Here is a 12,452-nt window from a genome sequence, read left to right on the forward strand (position 1 = left end):
TGACCTCAGGACTCCGGAACTCAATTCCTCTGCCAATAAAGCCCAGTACACCATATGCCTTCCTCACAGCACTATTTACCTGGGTGGCAACTTTCAGATATCTGTGTACATGGACACCAAGATCCCTCTGCTCATCCACACTACCAAGTAGCCTACCATTAGCCCAGTAATCCATCATCTTGTTATTCCTACCAAAGTGAACGACTTCGCACTTAGCTACATTGAATTCCATTTGCCACATTTCCGCCCAGCTCTGCAACTTATCTATATCCCGCTGTAACCTACCACTTCCTTCCTCACTATCCACAACTCCACCGACTTTTGTGTCATCCGCAAACTTGCTTACTCAGCTTTCAAGTCCTTCCTCTAGATCATTTATAAAGATAACAAAAAGCAATGGTCCCAAAATAGATCCTTGTGGTACACCGCTAGTAACTGCGCTCCAAGATGAACATAATCCATCAACTACTACCCTCTGTCTCCTTCCAGCCAGCCAATTCCTAATCCAAACCTCTAATGTATCCTCAATGCCATACCTCCGTAGTTTTAGCATTAGCCTACCATGGGGAACCTTATCGAACGCCTTACTAAAATCCATATACACAACATCTACTGCTTTACCCTCGTCCACTTCCTTAGTCACCTTCCAAACTCTAACTGTAACAAACCTATCCTGTCCAACCGATCCACATTTTATTTCTGTCACTCCGGGTGTGAGTGGGGTTGAAATGTTATGTTATGTTTATTATGCAGTGAATGTGTTGCTTCACTGTGTGGGGTCTAAGAGTCAACATGAGCCATACTAGCTTCCCTGTCTCACTGTATTACATATATCTTACATCACTGTCGTGTTTCCATCCCTCCCTACCTCATCGAACTAAAAAGAATGACAGAGATCGAGAAAAGTTGTTAGAAAATTTGTTGTTGCATTAAAGGTATTTAATCTGTTTGTACAGATTGCATTGTAATTGTAGTAACCAGTTAATTAAAAGTTACTGACAAAATATTTTAAGAGGATCTACTGTTGGTGGTGGAAATGCTGCTGGTTCATATAAGAGAGGGCTGGGGTGAATACTGTACTTGGTTTTGATGAGAAAGTTGAGCAAGGTCAGATTCTTTTATCTTTTTCAATAAGGGGCAGAGATTGCAGCTAGGACAGCGTGGAGCTGTTTTGATCTTGCAGACATTATAATAATATTTATTTGATGTGATGTGGGTGTCACTGGCTGGGCCCAGCATTTATTGCCCGTCCCTAGTTGCCCTTGAGAAATTGGTGGTGAGCTGTCTTCTTGAGCCGCTGCACTCTACCTGCTGTGGGTATACAGCACAAAACTGTGAGGAAAGGCTGAGGCACTTGGGTCTGTTCTCATTGGAGAAAAGAAGGTTTAGGGGAGATTTGATAGAGGTGTACAAGATGATTAGGGGTTTAGATAGGGTTGACAGTGAGAACCTTTTTCCGCTAATGGAGTCAGCTGTTACTAGGGGACACAGCTTTAAATTAAGGGGTGGTAGGTATAGGACAGATGTTAGGGGGAGATTCTTTACTCAGCGGGTTGTGAGTTCATAGAATGCCCTGCCAGTAGCAGTGGTGGACTCTCCCTCTTTATGGTCATTTAAGCGAGCATTGGATAAGCATATGGAGGTTATTGGGCGAGTGTAGGTTAGGTAGGCTTTGGTCGGCGCAACATCAGGGGCCGAAGGGCCTGTACTGTGCTGTATTTTTCTATGTTCTATGTAATACCTTGGGGTGGGGATTTCCAGGATTTTGACCCAGCGACAGTGAAGGAACAGCTATATATTTCCAATTCAGGGTGATTAGTACCTTATCGGGGAACTTGAAGATAGTTATCTTTCCATCTAGCTGCTGCTCTTGTCCTTCTCGATGGAAGTGGTCATGGGTTTGAAAGGTACTGGTTAGTGATTTCCTGCAGTGCATCTTGTAGATAGTATACATGCTGCTACGGAGCATCAGTGGTGGTGGGGGGGAGGGGGTGGATACTTGTGGATGCTGTGCCAATCAAGCGGGCTGCTTTGTTTCGTATGGTATCAAGTTTCTTGAGTGTTGTTAGGGCAGCACTATCCAGGCAAGTGGGGAGTATTCCATCACACTCCTGAGTTGTGTCTGGTAGCTGTTGGACAGGATTTCAGGAGACAGCAGTTGAATTACTCTTGTAGCCACCGTGTTTATGTGCTGAGACCAATTCAGTTTCTGATCAATGATTATTCCCAGGATGTTGATCGTGGGTGTTCAATGATGGCAACACCAGCGAATGTCAAGGGATGGTGGTTAGATTATTTCTTATACGTGATGGTCATTGCCTGCATTTGTGTGGGATGTATGTTACTTGCCCCTTGTCAGCCCAAACCTGGATATTGTCCAGATCTTGTTGTACTTGGACTTGGACTGCTTCAGTACCTGCGGAGGGAATTAATTATTAACGTTCAATAACCATGGAATTATGCAAATTCCTTTTTCTATCAAATGTCATGGACTGTATCTTGTGGTCACTCTGATATTCACTTTGGTTATCTCCTTACTCTCTTCCTGATTCAGACACAAATGTTGGATCATCGATCAGGATAAAATTACATCAATTTCTCCTTCTTCACGGTGCACTGATAGATTTTGAAAATCTAAGTGTTGCTAACATCTAATTATTGTTCCGTTCAGTCGGGGGTATATTTATGCTCAGTAAATGCAATAATGGCTCAGTACATGAAGTAATGTGAAGATATGGCAGTGTACAAACTCACAATGATTGTGAATATCAATTTTTATTTTAACCATATAAACACAGTTGAATTGTTTTTATTATATTTGACTTCAATGCTCACATTCATTGTATTTCTGATCACAATAAGAGTGAACTATTTCTTGTGACAAAATTATTTAAAATTCATGTCACTTTTTTATGGACGCAAAATCGAATCAACACCCGTTTGTTCTCTCCTTTACCCATCGCAGTCAAGTTTGAATTGTACAATGCTAGCTTGGTACAGCACGGAAACAGGCCATTCAGGCAGCCCGGCCAGGTTCCCTAAACTAAACTAGCCCCATTTTCCTGTGTTTGTTCCATATCCTTCTGGACGTTTTCTATCCATGTAACTGTCCAAAAGTCTTTTAGATGTTATAATTGTACCAGCCACCGCCTTTCCTCTCACAGCTCATTCCATGTGAGCCAAACACACTTTGTGAAAAAAGTTGCCCCTCAGATCCCTTTTAAATCTTTCCTCCTTACCTTAAATGTAATTTACACTGTAGAATCTTTATGACTGCAAAGTTATTAAAAGTTGAGAGGTACTTAGAAGCAGCATAATAACATTCATAGTTTAGTCAGTGAACGGAAGCAAATAAATTCAAGATATTGTGAACATTACAATGAACAACGGATACAAGTTGAGAAAATGTTGGATTGAAAAATAATTCAGTAGACACTTAGATATTTTCTAATCAACTCTGATGTGCTTTGACACATCTCTGTTGAAGTTTAGAATTGAATCCATACCTCCTGGTCTTTCAGTACAGACATTACCAGAGCCCTACATAATGTTCCTATGCAAGAAGGGCAGGACTATAATCACATACTTACGGTGGTTACTCACAGGGAAAACTGCTGAAATATTTATTGTGATAATCAGACTGGGTTGTATTCGACAATTCCAGTGTGTAATGGACTGATAAAAGGAATTAGTAATTCATAAAAATGTTGGAACGAAGCGACAATGATCTTAAACAAATATAAATCTCATGATAATCAAGTAATTAAATATGTTTGAAGCAGTCATTTATGTACTCAAAATTAAACTGCTTTGTAATGCTCATGACTTGGAAGTAAAGCATTAGTCATTCAATGTGACTATTAATCGAAAGATAATTTCCCTCATTTTCACAAAATTGTGATTTCTAAGAATTCAAGATTTATTGTAAAAGAATAGAGCAAACATTTGTTAATTCTGGTTTGTATACACAAGAAACACGTGAAATTAATACAATGTTTAACATGAAAAATACTTAGCTCTTATTGTAATAATTAGAAATATAGAAATGTTAGCATTGAAATGAAAAACAATTAATACAAGGACGCAAAAAACTGTGGATACTGGAAATCAGACACAAAAATAGCTGATAACAAATTTAAGAATGATGAGAAACCCTTACTGCAATGTAATTGTACAATATGTTGGAAAGAACTGAAATATTGATGTGAAAACTAGTTAGTCATCTCTTAATTGATAAGACTGATTAATGATCATTTAATTAAAATGAGAATTCAAATGAAAGAGAATGAGATAGTTACTATGAGTGTTGGGTGAGAAAACTTTGCTTGATTGCAGGTGTGTTGACCTGAAACGAGTGTAAATATTTCATCATGATACTGGCACTAAGAAATAATAGATTCAACTCTCATGATGGTGTGATAATTGAAATTACAATTAAAGAATAATTAATGTTGGAACTAAACACTTAAAACGATTCAATATTTTCACAGCAGTTTGTACTAGATATTCAATAAGATCAGTAAACTGAGAATTAAAATATTGGGTTAATTTCAAAACAAAAATCACACCTTCAGAGATTATTCATCAGAATAGTTTTGTCATTGAAAGAAACCTCATTTATTGAAGAATTCTGCATTTTCCTCATTTTCTGTCTTTTTCCCACAGGGATCTGCACTGGAACCCTTCTGTTTGCGGGACAAATATATATAAGTGACATGAATTAAAATCTAATTTGGTGAGTTAGTAAGTTTGCAGATGATACAAAGTTCAGTGCAGTTGTGGATAATGTAGAGGGCTGTCAAAGAATGAAGCAGGAAAAAGATAAATTGCAGATATGGGCAGAGAAATTAAAGGCAAAGTTTAATCCATACAACTGTGAGGTGTTTCACTTTGGGAGCTCAAATATTAAGGAAAAGTAGGTAATGGCAGGACCCTGAACAGCTTTGTTGTTCAAAGGGATCTTGGCGTTCAAGACCATGGCTCCCTGAACGTGACCATGCAAGTAGATACGGTGGTCAGGAAGGCAAATGGCATGCTTGCCTTTATTGGTCAGGGAACTGATTACAAGAGTCAGGATGGCATGTTGCAACTTTATAAGACTTTGGTTAAGGCATACTTAAAGTATTGTATTCACTCCTATTCGCCACATTATAGGACGGGTATGGTGGCTTTGGAGAGGGTACAGAAGGCATTTACCAGGATGCTGCCTGGATTTGGAGACGTGAGAAAAACTCAGGTTGCTTTTTTGTGGAGTAGCGGAGGATGGAGGAAGAATTGATGCAAGTCTATTCAATCAGGAGATACATAAATAGGGTTGACAGTCAAAATGGTTTTCCCAGAGTTGAAACGTCAAAAGTATGTGACATGCGTTTAAGGTTAGGGAAGACAGTTCAAGGGGCATGTGATGGGTAATTTGTTTTTTTTACAAAGGGAGTGGTAGGTGTCTGGAATGAACTTCCAGGGTTGGTGATAAAGGCAGATACATTAGGGCTTTTTAAATGTTCATTTAGATAATTTGGAAGGATATGGACCAAGGGTAGACAGAAGGGGTGAGTTTATTTTGCATTATGTTCCGCACAACGTTATGGGCCAAAGGGCCCATTCCTGGGTTGCACAGATCTTTGAGAGAAAACTCATGTCTAACACATATGACATATAATCTAATCAATATTTAGTCACTGGTATCAAAAATAGGAATAAAATAAGTAGAGAATGAACTTGACTCTAATCTAAAGATATAGTTTGACATTTACACAGGTAATGCTTTGGTATTTTTTCTGAATTATCAGATTTGATGAAGATGTGTTGAAAATGTTTGCAGTTACTGATCTGCTGAACGAAAATGACCACTTTTAAACTGATGATTGGACTAGAAACCTTTGAGAAAACTTGAAAATATTCATTAAGGTGAGATGCACATCATAATTTAGTCCTACATTTCTTATTGCCAATACTCCAATAAAACATTTTTTTCACATCTATACCAAAAAGAGTGACTTTCCATCCAATGCTCATTGGAATATCTGAATGCCACTTATTTCAACAATCAAACTAACCATAGCCTCATCGATTAAGAGATATCTAATGACATTTAGCCAATAATTACTGTTTATTCCAGAACATTGTATGTTCAAACAGCAGTGTGAGATTTCTCTTTGATATTCAGTTCACTGACAGCATATTAATAATTTAGATATTGCTAATATCTAATAACTGATCAGTAAGGGATATAAAAGTGGAATTATAGCTCAGTACATCAACTGATGGAAAGATATTGCAGTGTTCACTCTCCCAATTATTGTGAATATCGATGTATATTTTGATTTGATTTGATTATATTTTTCTTCAACGTGAAGGTTTATTGTATTTCTGATCTCAGCAAGGGTTAAATATTTTAAAGGTAAAAAAATTCAAATTTGTGACTTTTTTCGTAAACACGAGAAAAAAACGTACATGTGTTTGTTCTTCCCTTTATCAATCAGAGTACATTTTGAATTGTTGGAAGTTGTACATTTGTGTCAGGAAGAGGAGCTGCCTGCAGCTGAATAGTCACAGTGAAAGAATTTTTTTTGGTGATAAGCATTCTAATTATCTTTTCGTTATCAGAAAAATTGCTTTAAACATATTCAGCAGTTGTATTTTTCATGAATTTACAATAAGCGCATTCTATGTCTATTTATTTTTCCTTCAATTGTCACGATATTGATTGTTACGTAAGAGCCTATATACTTAGTACCATCATTATTGTGAATGACCATTTCATTCTCAGTCCATTGCATCGAAACAGTCGAATTAATTCCCAGCCCAATTATCGGAGTGAACACTGGTTAGTTTTCATTTAAGTAATCACAATTAATTATAATCCCACCCTTCCTTGGTGGGAACATTATGAAAGGAACCTATGGAGCTCCAGTAGAGTGTCTCCCACGAGACCAGGAAGTGTGCGTTGAGTTCCCATCTTCAACAGAGATGCACCAAAACAGCTTAGAATGGTGATTAGAAAATATCTAGGCAGATTTTGAATTGCTTTTCAATCCAATTTTGGATTTGCTCTGTCTGTTGTTCATTCCAATAATCACAGAATCTGCAATTTATTATCTTCAGGTCATTAATAAATGTATGTATCACATTACATTGTCTCTAAATTTTAGATTTGAGGACACTGTAGTTTTTCAAATTTAAAATATCTAACTAATGACATTCATTTTATTTAATCAAAATACCTTACTACTTCCACTTATCTCACTTTGTGTATGATGGCTTCAATGCATTTTGCTAAGCAATTCTACTCAACATAAAGATTTTATTGACTTTAAATAGTATCTTTAGCACTCGCTTATCAATCTATTCCTAAATCAAAGAATCATAGAGTCATAGAATCCCTACAGTGTTGTAACAGGATACTTGGCTCAACAAGTCCACACCGACCCACTGAAGAGTAACCCACCCAGACACATTCCCTTACTCTATTACTCGACGTTTCCCCTGACTAATGCACCTAACCTACACATCCGTGAACACTATGGGCAATTTAGCATGGCCAACTCACCTAACCTGTAGACTTGTATACTATGGCATTGTTATTGATATCAATGCTCACACAAAACACTATTCATAAAGCCAGACAATGGTCTCATGATCATTTAATTACTGTTCAGTGGAATAATCTGAGTAACTGTCTTATTGTTCCTGAGATCAATCACCACAGTAAGCATCTGATTATCATTCCCTCCAGTAAATACAATGAGTGTGTTCTGAAATTTCTGTTCTGTAATTATCCAAGATACGTATTGCTCACAGCAGTGTTTATTCTTCATTACGAGTGGCCAGGGATCTAACAGCCATTGATCTTGATCTTATTGTTACTGAGTGCAGTAACCACAGTAAACATTTGGTTATAATTCTTGCCAATAAATACAAGAGCTATCCTCTTACTTTTCAGCCCTGCAATTACACATGATACTTGTTACTCAAAGTAGTATTTATTCTTTATTACGATTGGCCAAGAGCACTAACAGCAAGACTTGTCAATAGTCCTGATTTGTACATGTTTTCAAACAGGTTTTCAGTCCAATCATTTCAAAAAAAAGAGTCATTTGACTTAGTCCAAATGTAGATGTAAACATTTTCGGATCATTTCCATTCAAAGTATTTATTTGCTTATTTGGACCAATCTTGAATTTGCTTCTGTAAATTCAATTTACTGTGTTTTCCATTCATGGAAGGACTCGTTAACTGGTCCTCATTTGCATCTTAAATCTGATGCAAATTTGAAATACTGATTACAGTGAAGATTATATGAATTGTGGGCGGCATGGTGGCACTGCTGCCTCACAGCGCCAGGGGCCCTGGTTCAATTTCCACCTCAGGCAACTGTCTGTGTGAAATTTGCACATCCCCCCCGTGTCTGTGTGGGTTTCTTCAGGGTGCTCCGGTTTCCTCCCGCAGTCCAAAAAATGTACAGGTTAGGTGAATTGACCATAGTGAAGGGGTAAATGTAGGGAAATGAGTCTGGGTGGGTTGCTTTTCGGAGGGTCAGTGTGGACTTGTTGAGCCAAAGGGCCCGTTTCCACACTAAGTAATCTAATCTAATCTAATCTAATCTATAAATGTGTGATCTCTAAAAGAAAGCCATGGAAGGCAAGATAGAATTCTTGAACAGCCTGTATATTTGAATGAAAAAAACAATTCCTTCCAAAAAAACAAAGTTAAATAATCACACAAAACCAGGTTATAGTCCAACAGGTTTATTTGGAAGCGCTAGCTTTCGGAGTGCTGCTCCTTCAACCAACTGATGAAGGAGCAGCGCTCCGAAAGCTAGTTCTTCAAAATAAACCTGTTGGTTCATAACCTGGTGGTGCTTGATTTTTTTTAACTTTGTGCAGCCCAATCCAACACTGGCCCCACCAAATCATTCCAAAAACACTCTACATATGTACCTTTTAACAATTCAACAATCCTGCAACAGGACTACAATTCTCAGTTTATCTATTTTAATAAATATCTAATCAATATCTAACAACTACTGGAAAGCATAAATCATTTTATCTGTTAAAACACAAAATTTAATTATCATTTCATTGTTATCACGGTATGTGAACTATATTTTCACTCTCCAGTGATGTGAAGTGACCCTTGGACAGAAATTATACATTCTAAATTCACCTACAGCCAGATAAATCGGGACAAACACAAAATTAATCAAACTAAGTCAAACAGCAGCGAGAATCAATCAGTTCCAGGATGACCCAAATTTTCTTACACCTTGACTTCCAGCCAATGCCTGCGCATTATATATCTCTCTTGAAAATGTCAACAATGAAGGGTTTTGGCACCAACACATTGAATGCTTTGAATCCAGCTAATAACCACATGTAGATATTTGTCATAAAGTTATTAATCATTAGGCGGCGCGGTGGCACAGTGGTTAGCACTGCTGCCTCACAGTACCAGAGACCTGGGTTCAGTGCCCACCTCAGGTGACTGTCTGTGTGGAGTTTGCACATTCTCCCCGTGTCTGCGTGGGTGTGCTCCAGTTTCCTCCTACAGTCCAAAAATGTGCAGGTTAGGTGAATTGGCCATGTTAAATTGCCCGTAGTGTTAGGTGAAGGAGTAAATGTAGGGGAATGGGTCTGGGTGGGTTGCGCTTCAGTAGGTCTGTGTGGACATGTTGGGCCAAAGGGCCTGTTTCCACAGTGTAAGTAATCTAATCATTTTCCAAATCATGGAAAATATATCAATGGTCTTGAACTCAAAGTAATCACTGCACATAAAGCCATAAGATGGTCTTCAAGGCCACCTGATAATTGTTCAGTGAAAAACCTTTTGTCAGTTTCATATTGTTCTCAGGATAAGTAAACACATCAGACATCACGCTATCACATCATCCCAAAGGTATGCAATAGATACCTTCTTATAATTTACACACAACATGTTCCCATGCCAATAATCATACTTCATTATTTGTGACTGAGGATGCTGATAGTAACATGTATCGGGATAAAGGAATTCCTAAATATAGGCGAGTTTTCTGATAAGTTCCCTCCAGTCATCATGTTAAGAAAATGTAATTGTGGCTAAGTACATTGTGAGCGGATCCCCATTAAACCTTTTCACGTGTTTACTCAGAGACACGATTGAAACATTTCCTCTATAAATGCTGTTGACTGTATTTCGCTATAATAACCATGTTCCTTATCGATTTATTTTCTGTGTAATGCTGACACAAATGTCTGAATATTGATGACATGGAAAATTGAATGGATTATATATTGTATTTCTACAGAAGAAAAGCTGAGACAGCAAGTACAGATTGCAGGAGTATCTGAGAATGTTGAATGACAAAACAGTTCTGATCAATAATCACTGCATATCGAATGTAATTTCCAAACCATCATGCCAGCATTCTAGTTCTCAGCTCATTGATACTAATTACTGTGTCATCGATATCAGAGCAAACTTGTTTGGAAATATTGAATCATTTAATGTGTCAGCATTCTAAAATAAATTACCAATTCATTGTTAGACCAACATCACACAATAATTCTGTTTAAGTTTAGCAACAAATATCATGAGATTCACATTTCAATTTAAACCATTATTTCTTCGTGCCAATTTTACAAAGGAAAATGGATCTTTTTTACAGGTCAACACATCCATGAACCAAGCAATGATTCCTCATCCAACACTCACAGGAAATATCTGATGCCTTCTCATTTGAATGTTCACAGAAATCATTGGATTAATATTTGGCATTAAAATGAAGATACGTCTAATTGTTTTAGACTCCAATAATTAATGTTCATATCTACATGTTACAGATCGCAATATGAAGTTTCTAATTATTTTAAGTTTGCAGTGACCTGTTTTAAGACAAATTTTTCCTTATATCTAATATTTAATCACTGATAAAATCCAGTATATTTGGCTTTAAGTGTGGAATTAAGTCTCAGTGACGTAGGCATATTGCACGGTATTGTTCTCTAATGGTAGTGAATGCAGATTTGTATTTTAATACTGAAATCCTGGTTGGTTTGCTGTTGGAGGGGTGCCCTGCCCCATCTGGAATCGAATGGCCTATGTTGGCTCATACAAAATGTCCGACACACAAAAAGACGCAACCTGCTTTAGAATTAGAACACAAGATGGCGGAGGAGAGATAAACTAACAGTTTGTTCCAATCTTGATGAAAGAAAATAATCTTTTGTAAAATCCTACTCCAAGTCCATCAGTATGCCAGTCCAGACCGTAATATTCCAGACAGTAATAAGAACATGCCAGATACAGAAAAACGACCAACCCTGACCTTCATTAACGAAAGAATAATTGTCCCAGTGAATGAATAAACACCAGCTGCAGGGTACAGCCCAGTTAACTTTCACAGCAGCTATCAGGGCAACAGACAGGGTTCATTTGTCAGAAACAGTTACTATTTTAAAGTTGCTCAAAACATTAAAAAAAAACTTCTAATTGCAGATTCTTGAGAATTGTGGACAAGGCAGAGTGCGAGGCTGGAAGGAGTGTAATAATTAACTTTGTAAACTGAAGAAATAAGATAAATTGAGAAATACCAATGCCAGGAGATTTTAGGACCTTTTAAACATCATGAAACAATAGGAAGCTGGGGCTATCCATAACAATGTCTTTCTGAGATTAGGTGTTCTACAGGATCGGGTGTCTGTATAAGGAGGGAAGGACAGTAACCACATTGCATGTGTGTACAATTACTGCTTTTTACTGTACACGTTACAGTGTGTCATGGACCTACATTCTGAGATTGGCCTTGGGGGATGATTCCTGCAAGGCAGTCAAAAAAGTTCCCCCACAGTAGGCTACACAAACTGCAGAGGAATGGGATTGTGGGAGATACAGCAGTTTGGAACAGTAATTGGCTTGATGAAAGAAGATAGAGGGTGGTGGTTGATGGGAAATGTTCATCCTGGAGTCCAGTTACCAATGGTGTACCGCAAGGGTCGGTGTTGGGTCCACTGCTGTTTGTCATTTTTATAAACGACCTGGATGAGGTCTTAGAAGGGTGGGTTAGTAAATAAGGTTGGTGGAGTTGTGGATAATGAGGAAGGATGTTGTAGGTTACAGAGAGACATAGATAAGCTGCAGAGCTGGGCTGAGAGGTGGCAAATGGAATTTAATGTGGACAAGTGTGAGGTGATTCACTTCGGTTGGAGTAACTGTAATGCAAAGTACTGGGCTAATGCTAAGATTCTTGGTAGTGTAGATGAGCAGAGAGATCTCAGTGTCCAGGTACACAGAACCTTGAAATTTGCCACCTAGGTTGACAGGGTTGTTAAGAAGGCATGCAGTGATTTAGCTTTTATTAATAGAGGGATCGAGTTCTGGAACCATGAGGTTATGCTGTAGCTGTACAAAGCTCTGGTGCGGCCGCACTTGGAGTATTGTGTACAGTTCTGGTCACCATATTATAAGAAGGATGT

At 38.0% G+C, this 12,452-nt stretch overlaps 1 long non-coding RNA gene across 2 annotated transcripts in view; it reads left to right on the forward strand.

The window, feature by feature from the left end:
- Positions 1-5,901, forward strand: part of LOC132813219 (uncharacterized) — a 50,674-nt gene extending 44,773 nt beyond the window's left edge. Inside the window, exons 5-6 of one of the 2 annotated variants that reach the window (XR_009644009.1) lie at positions 4,666-4,735; positions 5,822-5,901. This is a non-coding gene — a long non-coding RNA (uncharacterized LOC132813219). Of the gene's footprint in view, positions 1-4,665; positions 4,736-5,789 lie in introns of both variants that reach the window. The other variant, XR_009644008.1, reaches the window with a different exon arrangement.
- Positions 5,902-12,452: the final 6,551 nt, after the last annotated feature.

Source organism: Hemiscyllium ocellatum, unplaced genomic scaffold (genome assembly GCF_020745735.1).
Source record: "Hemiscyllium ocellatum isolate sHemOce1 unplaced genomic scaffold, sHemOce1.pat.X.cur. scaffold_346_pat_ctg1, whole genome shotgun sequence".
NCBI classification, from domain to species: domain Eukaryota; kingdom Metazoa; phylum Chordata; class Chondrichthyes; order Orectolobiformes; family Hemiscylliidae; genus Hemiscyllium; species Hemiscyllium ocellatum.